This window comes from Lissotriton helveticus, chromosome 3_1, assembly GCF_964261635.1.
Source record: "Lissotriton helveticus chromosome 3_1, aLisHel1.1, whole genome shotgun sequence".
Classification (NCBI taxonomy): domain Eukaryota; kingdom Metazoa; phylum Chordata; class Amphibia; order Caudata; family Salamandridae; genus Lissotriton; species Lissotriton helveticus.
Genome location: NC_136061.1, coordinates 451,852,000 through 451,867,867, shown reverse-complemented (window position 1 = coordinate 451,867,867; position 15,868 = coordinate 451,852,000).

Below are 15,868 nucleotides of genomic sequence, written 5' to 3'. Positions count from 1 at the left end.
TCCCTTGGGTGTGGATAGATGAAGTGAGTTATGAGTTATTGACATTAAAATACATTAACAATGTGGGATACGTTCCCTATCACAGAATGTCCCAAATACGCTTAAAAGTGGAATCACAAGTCATTTGTCTCTGAGCCATGGAGTTTCTATCATCAGCACTTCTACCTTTTTCCACAAGAGCAGTTCAAACATGAATGGCAAAATATCCTAACTTGCAAAAGTTTTCCACATAAATATGGCTCTGCCATATTTGCCACATAATACATCGCCTGCTGCATAATCTGACGATTTTAACTAATAAATTGTTTGCAGCTCCAACGTATCAAACGTTACTAAAAATGTGATTTGTTTTGCTCAGAAGTGGACGGCCCTTTGCAAAGGTTGAATGGACACTTTTCTCATTGCTGCATTTCTATGTTAAACTTTTACTAATAAGGCAGCAGTTAGTATTATGTAGGAATGTCTAAATAATAAAGTATCATAAAATATACCGCAATACGCTGCAGCCTTTTTATGCCGTGCAGCATAATTTTGTCCCCCATTTCTGCATAATTCGGATGGCCTCAAAGCAGGTAGAACATGTAAACGTGCTTGTGCATGAAGCAGAGGGACCATCAATTTTGCATACTTAGTTTTGTGCACGTGCAAATCCTACATTACCGATCCCTGGTGAATTACACTACCACTGTTGAATCAAGGCCAATGGAGGTACCAAAGGGTGAGGCAGACTGGTCTCAGGGGTCCAGTGACCTTAGTGACAGAGTGACTGCTGCTCTGGGGTGTGCTACTTCGTAGGCCTTCCCCTATCACTGGAGGTGAACTTCAGTATGGATTGTGGTGGATTGGCCTTCAGGGTTAACCCACACTTGCCATTGCTAGGGACTAGGACCCACCTGCTGGTGCTAAGACACCAGGGCTTCTAAGGCCTAGCAAGGCCTTCTAAGGTCTAAGGAATGTGCAGTCTCAGGAGAGTGGTCTGATGGACTGGTCATAAAGGCTGAACCTGGTTCCCCAGTTTCCCAGTTCGAAATTCTGCAGCTGTCGCCATAGTGCCTCATCCTCTCCCCACTGAACACCATACTGCCCCACTGAGAGAAACTCGCCCTGCCTTCAGCTCAGCTACAACTCTATTGTGCCCGCTATAAAAACCTGGATGTGACTCAATTTAAATTATGAACTAGACAAGAGTAATATGCTGCCTGAAAAAAAAGCAACAACATCCTGAAAGAAGTAAATACTCATAGGCAATTTAAAATTAGGGAAAGTATGTGAAATGTAAGCAGGAACAACAAACAATATGGTTACCTTAAAGCTTTTACACTTATTCAGAAGAGATGGCTACAGGGCCCGGAGGGGACTAGTTTCAATGTCCATTCCTTATATCCTTACAAAATGTAAGCAGTATGGTTTAAAAAGACCCTTCCCGTGAACACAGAGGCTCTGTACACATTTTGTTTTCCAATCCACCCATGAACCAGATGATTGCAGATAAGTAAACAGTTTAATAAATAAAACGAATTTCGTAGTGTGCCCTGCATTGCAAAATGCGATGCAGCGCGGGCTACAAAATTTGTTTTATTAATTAAATTGTTTACTAACCTTCAATTATCCATATTCCGGTTTTTAGCACCCCCGTCCTGCCCCTCCCCCACCCCGCCTTTCTGCCCCACTGAAACTCCCTCCACGGGCCGCGGCTGCAACACAATATGACCTGAAATGCAGGCACCCTTGCACGATGGTGGAAGAGTGCCTGTATTGACCATAGGCTGCATGTAGTGTGCCAATGCAGGGACAGATCACAAATGTTCTATATACTAATATTATATATTAGCAAATATAGAATATTTTTGCTGTCTACGTCTGACACAGCGCAGCACAGAAATTTCCCTCTCTGCTCTGCACTGTGTGAAATATTAGCAAATGTGTCTCACCTAAATCAAGGGCTGAAACACAAAGATAAACTTACCTTTTTCTTTAATTGCACAACCTTTCACTCTTCACATACTCTGGGCAGACCTACTCCCTATACTTTTGTGTGGGGTGTCCTCTGCCCTGAATGCATAGTCTCCGGGTATAGAGAACTCCTTTACACATAAGTAGAGGGAGTGTGAAGTCATTAAACTATGCACATAGTTTGTGAATATTACACTTGTGTACACTTACAAAAATGTTTAAGTTACCCTTTGTGAATCAGGCCAACTGTGTTTAAAACAAATTGGATGGGTAGATGCATTTTCAGAGCTTTGTGTCCTAATTAAAGTATAAACGTTTGAAAGTTAGATCTATAGAAAAACAGCTAGTAACAAACAAACATAACATAATATATATGTAGCTTAATTTTTCATATATGTGAAATTATGTATTATTTATTCTTGACAAATGATTTAAAACTTTGAATCAAGTGTACTGTAAATATGAACTTTCTAAAGGTATAAAAGTCCCAAGGATCCAAGATTGTGGGGTTCTGTTAAACTTTAAATTTTCAGACCTATCAAGATGGAGGGGCCTGATGTATGTCAGAAAATAGTTTACATTTGCACATGTACCTTATTTTTAGTATTTTATTGGTCATAGGTGCTTGTTGGTTGGGCACTATTCTAGGTTAATTGTGTGCTGTAAATGTCACAGGCGGCCAGGCAGGCTCCAGCAGTCTGTTGGTAGTCTTGTACAACATATTGTGTTCAAGTCTACACACAAAAGAACAAAACATGTCAATTGTGTAAATCCAAAGGTGCTAGCCTATGAGGGTGTTTACATTGATATGGTGTTGAGAAGCACTTTGGTGGTTGTTTAATCAAAGAAATTACCTCTCAGTTTTGTGGATAATTTCACACTATTGCCAAACAATTGTTCTATCACAACTGAACAGCCATAGTGGACTATGACTCCAACTCCTATGATGGAACATCAGGATGCACCTCACTTCCAATACCAACTGTTCAGCAGAGCTCTTGCAAATGCAGTATTTTGATAATATATGTTTCCTAGCGATTTAACAGATGGCTAGTCAAATATCCCTTGGCGAACACTTTGTAGTGCTTACCATAGGTTTGAGCATGAACAGGCCTGTGGATCCCTCAACCAAAGCTCAGCTGCAGGAGTAATCTATCTGAGAGCCTGTCTCTGTTTCAGCATGCGCACTCCTTTTTCAGCCCTTCCATGGTTTGAGCTGTGTTCAGAATACTGTCTGCATGTTTGGAAAATATTTCATTGACACTTGCTAGTGGGTGGTGGAGATCCACGAACAAGAGAAATCACGATTTCGCGACTATTCACTTTAACATAATTTCATGGGTTTTTTCAATTAAAGAATCACTCAGTGTAAGTCCCTGTAAAAAAAGAACTTGTCAGATTCCATCATCACTTGTTATGGCTTGGTTAGAGCCCCAGGCACACTCCTGAGGTGTTTCCTGCCTTATGAGCGTCTCACCCTGCAAAACGCCTTTGCCTACATATTTCACATCTATTTGAGAGATGCCAGCCTGTATGCCTACAGAAACGAGAGTGAATGCTAAAGTGTGGCAAAAGATGACCATTTTAATATCATCATGTGAATTGTCAACTCCCTCCTGGTATTCCTGTCAGGAGTAGGTGTCACCTCCTCCAATCAACATGCCCTTTCTTTGGCTTTCTGACAGAAACTAACACCTCCTCACAGAAGGATGAGTGTGAATTATAAGTAAACAATGCTAGTATATCAGTAGGTTTAGCCAAGAACGTGTTTTCTATCTAATATGCTGTTTTACTTAACCCCTTAAATGCTGAGGCCCTTCCGCCCAGTGTTGAGCCCTTTTTTTGGATATTTACGGTAGCTCACTCTAAGGGCTCCATAAATGTTTTTCCACATAAAGTATCCCGGCCAAATATGAGTTCTATTTTTCTAACATACTTAGTATTCTAAAGATACCCAGGGTTTATATATTAATCTGGAGGTGACCGAGAATAGAGGCAACCTATATCTGCATTTTAAGTATTTTGAGAAAAACAGGAAAAAAGTGCTTCACAGAAAAGTGCCAGTTTTTTTACCCTACAAATTGCACCAGGGTTGCTGTGCTAAAGTCACCTTCTTCCAAAATCTCAAAAACATGCAGAGCTGAATCAAAAAAAATCAATGTATACCACAGTTTTGGCATTTTTCAAAGAGGTAGGCCATTTTCCTACCTACTTCCACTTTGTGGTAAAAACCAGTGTGAAACGCATTGGTAATCCAGGAAATCTATAGATTTCTGAAATGTAGGTAAAATTCTAAGTTCAGGAAGGAGTCATATGGATGTTCAACTAAGGGGTCCTAACGGAGTTCGGGACCGGGACCGCCCGCCATGAGGGCGGGGGTCCCGTTGGGGGTATTAGGATGTGCCCGCCACAGTGGCGGGCACATCCTATATGTTTTACATTGTGGCGGGCGGTGCTCTCTGCACCGCCTGCCACAATGCAAAACATAAGTTGATGCATTTACATATGCAAAGCGGCAGGCACCGCGCGGTGCCTGCCGCTTTGCATATGTAAATGTGGGGGGTACCATAGGTACCCCCCATGAGCCCCCACGACAGTGGCAGCAACCTGGGGGCCCTGCAGGGGGGCCCAGCAGCAATATCCGCCTGCCTTTCCGTGGCGGCATTGCCGCCGCGGAAAGGCCCCTACATTGTGCCATCGTAAAATGGCTGGCGGTGTCCTTTGGACACCGCCACCATATTAATCTATTACCGCCGCGGTCGCAAGGCGACCGCGGCGGTAAAGCGGAGGACGGTCTCTCCGTCCGCCGCTGTCCCCTCCGCCATCCTAATCTGGCGGAGGGGAAAACGAGAGTGGCTGTCGGGCGGATTGCCTTCGCCAGGGTGGCGGTGGCCACCACCACCCTGGCGGAGGCAATCCGCCCGACATCCTAATGGACCCCCATCAGTTGATTTAAAGAAATATTGAAAATGAGTGGGAAAATTTATGACAGTTTTTTATTTGTAACTTTTTGTCACAATGGCCAATACACAAAATCAATATACCATTACATCCTCTAGACCCTTCTGTTTGTGGGACTATATAGGGTTTGTAGTGTGTTCCAGAACTCGTGGTAACAAGAGCCAACAACTAAACTGCAGCTTACAATAGTTTTTCATTGTGTACTGAGTGCAGACTAATTCATATGGTGAAATATGTAGAGTGAAAAATGAATATCAAGGAAACCCATGTATTTTTCTGAAATGGGCACCAGATACGGAGTTTAGGAGCAGTGGTTATTTGCTTATCTCTGAATTTGTAGGCACCCATACTTGCATGTGATTTAGAGGCTATTTTTCAAATTGTTGTCTTTCTTAAACACTGGCTTACATTTGGAAGGCACAAATGTAGTAAAATTAAATTGGTGGTAACAAATGTTCTACTATTCTATATTTCCCCATGTCTTCTCATAAAAAGTGTACCACACGTGTGTTGGTAGTCCTCGTGCAGACAGAAAATGCAACATGGACACATGACATTTTCCACTGAAAATGTTTTTGTCTTGTTGGTAGCTGTGGATTATGCGCACTAGTCCTGCTGGCATCTAGTTTAACCTAGTAACCCTTTACATTCCTGAAACTAGACACCAAGCAGAATCTAGAGTGTCTTGACTTGCATTGCTCTCACCAGGTTTATTTATCCATAAACCTTTGCAAACCTTAAACGTTGGCTAAAAACACACATTTTCCTCAAATTTCTGTGACGCAAGCTTCTGGAATCTGAAGTGAGTTACAAATTTCCTACCACCCAGCATTCCGCCAAGTCTCACCATAAAAACAGCACCTCACTTGTGTGGGTAGGCCCTGTGTCTGCAACAGGAAAGGGCCCAAATTCGACACAGAGACATGACAAATGTTGCTCTGAAAATCTACCCTGTTTTGCAATGTGGGCAGATGTGCATTTTGGGCCCTAGACGAGTGGATAACTAGGCAAACCTGTACATTTTTGAAAAACAGACAACTAGGGGTGTCTATGGTAGGTCACACACCCCTGGACTCCCTAGCTAGCCACCTCACAAAAAAAGTGTCAGTTTTGTATGGAAACATTTGAGGTGTCAATGTTCTGTTTTTTGTCCTTTCAATGATGGGCTCCAGGGACACCCACAAAAAATGTAATAAATCAGTGATCAAGACATTTGTGCACTTTCTAGGTTTGCGTGACTTTATTGAAAAGTGAGCCGAATCAATGCATATTACCCACTCTGGTCACATCTGGGTGTTTAGTTTGCAGAGAAAAGATGTGTTCTTATCGATAGACACATTTAAGTTCAGCGGACAGTGAATTCTTCATCAGCCTGACAGAAGACTTAGGGGCCCATTAGGATGTCAGGCGGATCGCCACCGCCATGCGGGTGGCGGCAATCCGCCCAACATCCTTGTCCGCCCACCACCCGCCCGCCACCCATTTCCCCCTGCCATATTACTATGGCGGGGGGGACAGCGGCAGACGGAAAGACCGTCTGCCGCTTTCCCGCCCCAGTTGCCTTGCGACCGGGGCGGAAAAGGTTTACTATGGTGGCGGTGTCTATCAGACACCGCCAGCCATATTAGTATGGGCTTTGGGGAATGCCTTTGGGGAAAGGCAGGTGGTCTTCACTTCGGGGGCCCCCTGCGGCCCCCCATGGTGAAGGTGAGGTGGGTGGTGCACATGGTGGGTACCTGTGCAGACACAATGCGGCAGACACCGCGCGGTGCCTAACGCTTTGTGTATGCAAATGCATCACATGCATTTTTAGCATTGTTACACTCCGTTCATGCACTACATACAAGACTTTCATTCCGCCAGCCATGGGCCCATTCTAACACATCAGTGCAGTCATATTATCATACTACCACCATTTAAGGGCCCATCACATTCATACACCATAGGACATACTTCCCAATCAAATAAACCGCTCACCCAGTCAGCAGCCAACATGCATTCAAATACACCACAAGCAATCCTCTATAAACATATATGTCCAGACATGTTGATCAACTAACAGGAGGTTCGGCCCTTAAACAGTAAGGCTGGGCCCATTAATCGTAAACACCACCAAAATGACAAAACTGTTCTCTTTTTACTCCATTATTTGTGGAAGGGACACATAAACCAACTTAATGTGACACCAACATTAACTTAATTTTCTTTCATTTTTGATTTTTTGAATTTAATTACTTTCAATTTTCAATTCATATTCTTTATTCCGCATTTCAAAACACCATAAAAGTACAGTATAGAAAAGAATACAAACATTTTAAAAAGAAACATCCACTAAAATACAATGCCACCAATTTGTTAAGTCATATGTAAAAACACTATTTTCCTCTCCGCCCTACAATCTAAATAATTATGATGTCGCTCCACATTTCCTATGATAGCCCAAAATTTAACTGAGGTTCTTAAAAAGTTTATCACACAGAGTATAGTCAGGGGATCTCGTGCCATTTGTAAAAATACGAGTGCTTCTTTTATAAGTCTAAGGTTGGCCGTTTTAAACAAATCTATTAAAAACGACGCCTAGGCATTTGATAAAATGGGCATATTAATACAAAATGAAGGGTATCCTGCGGAGATCGATGATCGCAGCCGCAGGGACCCTTTGACTCAACTGACGTAGTGAAACCCGCAGGCTCAGCTAATAAATGATGAAAAAGGTTGAGCCTAAAACGTGTTAATAAAAATCTATCCTGAGGATTATGTACAAGGGCGAGGTAGGGCTCCAAACCTCTACAGGACCTCACCACAGCATGTGCCTGAACTGTCTGTTTATTTCTCACTTCCACGTCACGTGCTGTGGCGTTATATTTAGAGAGCATCTCCTTTACTCTAGCTTGGTCCTGTTTGGTAATGCATAATGGTGTTAAAAAAAGATCCACACACCCAATACTCTCCAGGCCATCCTTCACATATTTGAGCCAGGGGATGGACATTCCTTTCTCCCTCCCCATGCAGTCTATAATTATCTGTTGAGTCAGGCTGGCTTCTTGGTTGACCCAGATCTTTAACCAAGCACCAAGGGGCCTAATCCTCACCCTGTCCTTTAGGTACTCGCTGCCCAATTCCTCATGTACAATATGGGATGATACACATTGGGGGACTTTAAGGAGCCTTCTCATATATTTATTTTCCTCTATTTGTAGTTTGGGTACCTCTGCCATCCCCCATAGTTCTGACCCATATGGTACTTTCGCGCAGGTGATCGAGTTATACAAAGTCAGCATCTGCTCCGGCGACTATCGTCCCAGTCTACGACCAAAGTTCATTATAGCCCCTTAGCTTGATACTAACTTGTAACAGCGCTCCTCGATCAATGGTTTAAAACTTAAACCCCTATCAAATAAAATGCCCAAATATAAAAAGGTCTGTACCTTCGCCAGGCTTGTGGAACCTATTTTATAGTTAACATTTTTCCCTAAATGTTTGGGGCCCACCTCCATGACATATGATTTAGTCAGGTTAGCAGATAAATCTAAACTGTTCATAAACTCTACAAACCCATCTATCAGACGTTGCAGTCCCAATGGGGTGCGTGCCAGCAGGACCGCATCGTCTGCGTAGAGCAAGACAGGGACTGATATGCTTCCTATTCTTTGTGAGTCCACTTTTAAATTAGATAAAATGTTTTCTAGGCCGTTAATGTAAATGGAGAATAGGAAGTGTGCCAGAATGCATCCTTGCCTGACCCCACTGGTACACTTAAAAGACTCTGTGTGCCCTCCTTCCAGATTGTACCTCAATTTTGAAGTTGTATTCTGATGAAGGGCTCTTAAGATATTAATGAGACCAACATCAACCCCTAAATTGGACATTATGGCCCACAGCTTTTCCCTATTCACGCAATCATAGGCTGCTGCCAGATCCATGAAAGATAAGTATACCTTTTCCTTGTTAGCTACTGTGTATAGATTTAAACATTGGTCAGTCGTGGATATGCCAGCTCGGAAACCATACTGGACGTCAGTGAGGATATGGTGTTCTTCCCAGCTCATAAGACGATTCAGGATAACCCTGCCCATTACTTTTGCTGTTACATCTATCAGAGAAATAGGCCTGTAACACTGGGTGCTATCCCTACTACCCTTTTTAAAAATAGGCACTATTGTGGCTATTGACCATGAGCGGGGTAGGCCAGAAGCTATGGCCGCATTAATCATTCTAGTTAACACTATTCCCCACAATTCCACATTGCTTAAAAAGAGGTCCGATGGAATCCCATCCGGGCCTGGGGCTTTATTTTGAGTGAGGCCCTTAATGCCCCCCACAATCTCTTTTAATGTGAATACTGTCAACTCTGACCCACTCTCATTAATTTCCTCTTACTCCCCAGTTTCCGGGGTCCCTCTGTTGTAAAGACCACTGAAGTGTTCCACCCACTGCTCAGGTAGCACGTTGGACGCTAACTGAGGACTCTTTCCATCTTGGAAACAAGGTCTATTAATTATTGACCAAAAGGTGGAAAGGTCTCTTCTTTCTGCTGCCCCTCTTAAGTCTTCCCACGTTTGAGTTTAGAGCATGTTCTTCCGACGCCTTACTGCCTGTTTATAGAGTTGTCTACAGTGTATGACCCTTAAACCATCTCTAGGCTTATGTTTGAGGGCTGCTCTTAAATTCTTTTGTGCTAGGGAACACCTTCTATCAAACCATTTGAACTTAGTTGTTATTTTTCCTCTCCCTGTTTTACGCATTAGGCTATCTACTAGCCGTCCTATTTCTTTAAATGCCTCTACCAAAGGGGGCCCATTAATCTCTAGGTTTAAGCACACCTCTAGGTGCTGTTTCCCCTCTTTCAAAAGTGTTTTATAAAAATTATCTCCATCCAGTTTGGCCCATTTTAGGCGGCGCCCCTGGTCCGTGAACGTCTCCCTAACATCTCCTATTCTCCTCCTTGTTTCTCTACTAACCCGTGACACTGCCACTGTCACTGTTACAGCATTATGGTCGCTAAAACCACTACAATCCATGTTAAATCCCGCAATTCGTTGTTTTAACAAGTGGGATACAATCCCATAATCAATGTAGGAACAGTGTCCTCTTCCTTTAAAAGTAGGGTTCATCCTGCCTGTTAGGTTTAATAGATAACAGATCCATTGAATGTTCCATTCCATGGTTTTTCATCATCCTACTTAGTTCCCTTCCTGCTACCGTATGGTCGAAGTGGGCTCCCTCTTCTATGTTACAAGATTTCCAATTTTCCATAAAAGGTATCAAATTTGGGCACATGTGGCAATTAAAATCCCCTGCTATTAAAATCAATGGGGCCATGGCGTCTTTTACCCTCTCTCTCTGTGTCCATAGTCTTTCTTCCAGCTCTCCCACTCTACGTCCTCCCGCATTATAAAAATTGACTATAATTAAGTTAAGATCCTTGGTTTTGTACTGCACCGCTGGCATACAGTCTGATTTCCAATTTAGGTCCCTCCAGGTCCGTCCAGACTCAGATGGACCCATAAAAGGAGACCCCACTTAGCTCTGCCTGCCGTTGATCTATCAGCTTTATATCCGACAATATTGAAATTAGTCGGTTCAACTTCCCAGGTTTCTTGGGCACAAATTACATTGAATTTATTTACGTATTCCAGCCACTCAGTGTTTTGAAATTTGGCTGAAAGCCCCGCGTACATTCCAGGACAGTAATTCTAGAGTGCTCCAATGGCTCTTGGGGAAGGATCCATGGGTCAAAGAGGACCCATTAGATATATTAGTATTAGTGTCTGTGGCTCTAGATCGAAATACTTTACATGGTGCCACATATTTCTTATTTGGGTGTACTTGCCTTATGATCCCCCCTCCTTGTGTGCTTAGTTGTGGGTCGCTTTCCTTGACTGTCGTATCCTTGTGTAGTCAGTCTACTTCGCTGAGATGTCTACCCCAGCTCAAGGGTGCATATTTGTTGGAAAACGGAAGAGCACCTCCTCCCCTTATTTGGGCTGTCAAACTCTCTGTGCCACCTGAGTGCAGTTGACCGGGTTCTCATTCCTAGCTCTGTATGTCCATCCCCTTCCCCTATTTGGCTGCTGTGTCCACCCCCCACAGTCTTCCCGGTGCCCTCCTTTGGTCCCATTGTGTTCAGGCTTATTGAAGTAACTCAAATCTTGCGCCTCGATGTTTGATCGCATGCCTTTATGTTGGGCACTGGTAACATGCTGTACTGCCCTAGGGTCATTGAAATTCACCACAATACAGTCCCCTGCTATATTTTTCCGCTTGTGTCCCACCCAGCTCACTCTCCTTACAAACAAAACCTGACATTGAGCTTCTCGGGGCAGAGGCCTATTACAATTTAACCAGTGTATTGTTTTGTTTTCCAATTGATCATAGGATTCCGCAACTTCTATTTTAAGCTCTGGAACCCCCGTCAAGACCGCGACAAATGGTGCAGAGTCTGGTGGTTGATTTAAGTTGGACTGCAATTTCTTTGCATCGTTTCCTTCTGTCCCTTCATTACCACACCCCTCCTGTGATCTTACATCTTCAACGTTCAATCCCTTATCTTCCAGTCCCCCCCCCCTGCTTTTTCTTTCATCGGAAGTTTTGCCGCAGTGAGTAACCCAGGTGTTTCAGTAAGAATTACGTCCATTTGGCCCTCTCTTTCATCCCCCCTTCCTATACTTTTCCGATGGTCACCCCTCTTTATTTTATCATCTATACTTCCCAGGGTATCCAATAACACCTCTTCAGCCTTCCCAAGTCTGTGTTCGATCGCTTTAAGTTTGTCCTCTAGAGACTCCAAGTGAGCTATTAAAACGGCCTCCAGCTTCCTCCAAAATGGATCATTAGTTCACGCCGAGGCCACTGCCAGATCAGGGGCATTCCTCCTTCCTGTCTCCCTAGCAAATTGTCAACATTTACACTTTCCTCGGTGACAACTTCCTTCTGCGTGCCTTGTGGACAGTTTTTCGCCTTCTTCCCTTTCTGTTGGGGACCCACTCGAGTAGCTCCTCGCTTTCTTTTCACGGCAGCCCCCCTCAGACTCTCAGCTAATGGGCAGGGCTCTTCAGATGTTCCCCCCTGTGGAGATGAATTTACTTCCAAGTTCCGTGAAATTTGGGAAACTTGGACGGTCTGTGTACCTATGATCTCCTCCTGCGGGATAGTTATGATGTCACTCTGGCCTTGTTTGTCCGGCGTTCGTGCATTATCAATGGCCCCCAGGGAGGATCTTTTTGAAAATACCGGGTCCATTGAGAGGCGACGTTCTGTCAGCTCTATCTCATGTGCCAAGACTGAAGAGGCTCTTCTAATGAATTGGTCCAGAGTCCCTGCGACATACCACACTCCCGCACCTTTCCTTCCACTACCATTACGTAATGGCATGTTTACACAAGAGTTATTTCAGGTAGCAGGGCTTCAATAAAAACCAAACGAAACACAGGGGAACTGTTACAATGTCCAGGGGCTTAGAGGGAGGGCCCAGCCCAGCCTCGATCTGGCTCCAACGGGCTAAAACGGGCCCGCCCTTGGACTGGGCTTCGACCGGCGCGCATCCGCGCGTCCGCTCAGCAGAATCGGCTGCTTCCCTATGTGCTGCCAGTGCAGATTGAAGGGGCGAGGCGGTCTCCAGGCGACCCCCGCGGCTCTCTGGGCTTTGGCGTCCTCAGGCAGTGGCAGCGGTCAGTGGCAGGTACAGCGCACAATTATTTAAAAAAAAAAGTCCTGTCCGCACCGTTGGTTAACCATTGGATGAACAATAATCATGAAGATAAAGATTTAGGTTGGACAGTTATATCAAAGATGGAACATGATCCTCGAGGAGTATACCAGGAAAGAAGATTGGTCCAAAGATAAGCACTGCTAATTGTAAAATTTGATACATCAGTCGATGGCCTCAATGAATTATCTGAAATCTATAATTTATGAAACAAATTGGTGGATGCCTACTACATTACAATTTTATCGTAATTCCCTGGTCAAGCTGGAGTATGAATATAACGTGAAAGAATATTTTTCTGACACGTGGAAATAATATACAAAAGAAAGAAAAGGCTAATAGAACTATATCTCCCATAAACCTTAGCGCGCATGATTTCATCAGGAAGTTGTAAAATGGAGAGCAGTGGAGGACGGGAAAAACCAAACACGGCCGGTTGTGAAAGTGTTTCAGGAAGACCGCTGCCTCCCGCCGGAAATATAACAAAGAAATGGTAAGCACTTAGCTCTAATCAAAATGCACGCAAGTTTGTCCTATTTGTTAATACAGCAGAAATGCACTGATCACATTGAAATGCATAGAATAGTAAAGTGCTGGAAAAAAAGACTGTCTTTCTAAGCTAAGACAAGAGTTAATTGAACGCGTGAAACAGACACCATTGCGTTGACATCCAAGAAGCGCACTTAGTGAAAAGCCTTTCTTCTTCTTAATTTAGTTTCCGTCGACACAAACAATGATTTAGAGTAGCTATGATTCAAGCAACTTGGCATCATTATGTTTTTTTCTTTTAAATAGATTTCATGAGTAGAGACGGCACTACGAGCAAAAAAAGAAATACGGAAAGGTATGTCATTGTAGAGCATCCTTTTCCCAAATGTTAACATTCTTTCGTTGACAATGTGTAGAGTCGCGCTCTAGTGTTTGCGCGCTACGTCATTACGTAGCGCGCGAGGCGGCCATCTTCCGATCGCGCTGAGTAGCGCAGGTCGGCAGAAACCCCCGAGGGCACCGGACGTCCCGGCGCTCTCCTGCAGGAATTTACATAATAAATAGAGTTCCCCTTTACACCTTGGCATCCTGTCTTTTGTGGTGAGTGAAGCAGGTGGCGTTATAGTGGCGACGAGGCCGGGAGGCAGAAAAAAAAATATATATAAAGGAAGGAAGAGAGGAGAAGAACCTTGCACCTCCAGACGCTAACCACCCAGGAGGCACAGGAAGAGCCACGAGGGGCCTGCACACACAGCAGGAGGGCGTGGCAGTGGCGCAAGAGAAAATACATGAGCAGCAGAAGCTCAAAACCATAAACCAGGTACGAGGAACAGAGAGAGAAACACTGGAGAGGGGAGACAGGTACAGGCCCCACCGTGACCCCTGCAACATCGAAGGGGGAAGGATAGCAGGTAGAAACACCAGGGGAGAAGCCGGACCAGAGGAACACCAACCAAGATAGAGGCCTTGGCGGAGTCAGAGAGAGATAGAGCAAGGGGCGCAGAGGGTACCAAATTGCAGCCGGTGCCAGGAGAGGAGGCAAGCGTGCCAGACAGCCCAAGAGCCCAGGAGGCAGAACCTGTAAGACGCGCCGAAATGAGCGCACAGGCATCATAACTAACTACGCCGATTCCATTCTTACCCAAACCGGGAGAACCCCTGATGAAGTGGGAGGATTGGAGAGAGTACATAATGAACTACATTGAAGCCCTAGAAGATGAGAACGCAGAAGCTTTTCCGAGTAAAAGAAAGAAGAGAATACTCTTGCACAACTTGGGCCCGGAAGGGATTAGGGTGTTTCAGAACCTAGTACCCATGCCCAGGCAAGCAGCGGATGATGATGTGTTCGGACACGCCATAGAGGAGCTGAACAACCACTATCGACCCGCGGTGTTCATTTCTATAGGCCGATACCACTTCCAGCAGAGGAAGCAAGAAAATGGAAAATCAATCGACGAATATGTAGCTGCGTTGAAGAAACTAGCGACGACGTGCAAATTCGGTGCATTGCACGATGAGTTTATAAAGGACCAGATAGTAATGCACAGCACCAACGAAAATGTGCGAGACAAATTGTAAGCGAGTGGAGAAGCCACGCTAAAAGAGGTGATCGCCATGGTGAAAAAAGCCAAACCGACCAAAAGGTGTGCCGATGCAGCAAAGGGTAACCGATTCCGAGGCCCATGGTGAACAAGGTAGACGATGAAGAACCAGCCGGAAGGAACAAGGCCGCGTCAGCAGGAAATAGAGGGCCCAACAGATGGTCTGGGAGACAGGTGCAGCAAGGGAAACAGAACAGAGGAGGCAAGAACACGTGCTATCGGTGTGGTAGCCAGGCCCACGAGGCCTACGACAAAAGGTGCCCGGCGTTCCGGGCGAAGTGCATGTTTCTGCGGCATAGTGGGACACTATGAGAAAGTATGTCGCCGAAAGGCGAGTCGTACCACGGTGAAATATGTAGAGCAAGACCCGGAAGAGGCAGAGGATAAAGAACAAGACGAAGAGGACACCGTACTGTGTGTGGAAGACCATGTACTGGGCATAGATGGCCAGCGCTCCCGCAAGCCACAATGCGACATGGTGATCGGAGGTGTGCTGGTCAATATAGTAATAGACTCTGGCTCCCCGTATACAATCGTTCAAAGACCAGTGTGGAATGAGAAGTTTAGACCAAGCCTAGGCCCAAGGTTTAATATTGATTCCTGGCACCTTCTTTGAAGAGGGAGAAACCTCTAGAGGATTTCCTTTGAAGTACTCAGGTTTTCTGCCTCCTTGTGTGGCAGTCTGGGAGGAATACAAGAAGACCAACTGGCAACTACAACTAGTCATGTGACCCAAATACATGCTGCAGGTACTAAGTGGCTAAGGCAGGAAAATGGCCACTTTCCAAAATTTGAAATCTGACTTTACCATAAAAGAGAACTTTTCAATGTAATCCCAAAGACAGCAAATGTGAACTGTTTACCTATTCCCCATTTGGGATTTATTAGTATTAAATATAATAAGGTAACCCCAATGTTATCCTATGGGAGAGGTAGAGCTTGAAATAGTGAAAAATAATTTAAGATCTATTCACTATCAGGACATGTAAAGCTTTCACATACATGGCCACATTTCAAAATACACTACTCCCTGCCCACTGGGCCATTCAGGCCTACCCTAGGGGTGACTTATATGTATTAAAAAGGAAGACTTGGGCCTGGAAAAAGGTTTATTTAGCCACGTCGAAATGGCAGTTTAAAACTGCACACACAGGCT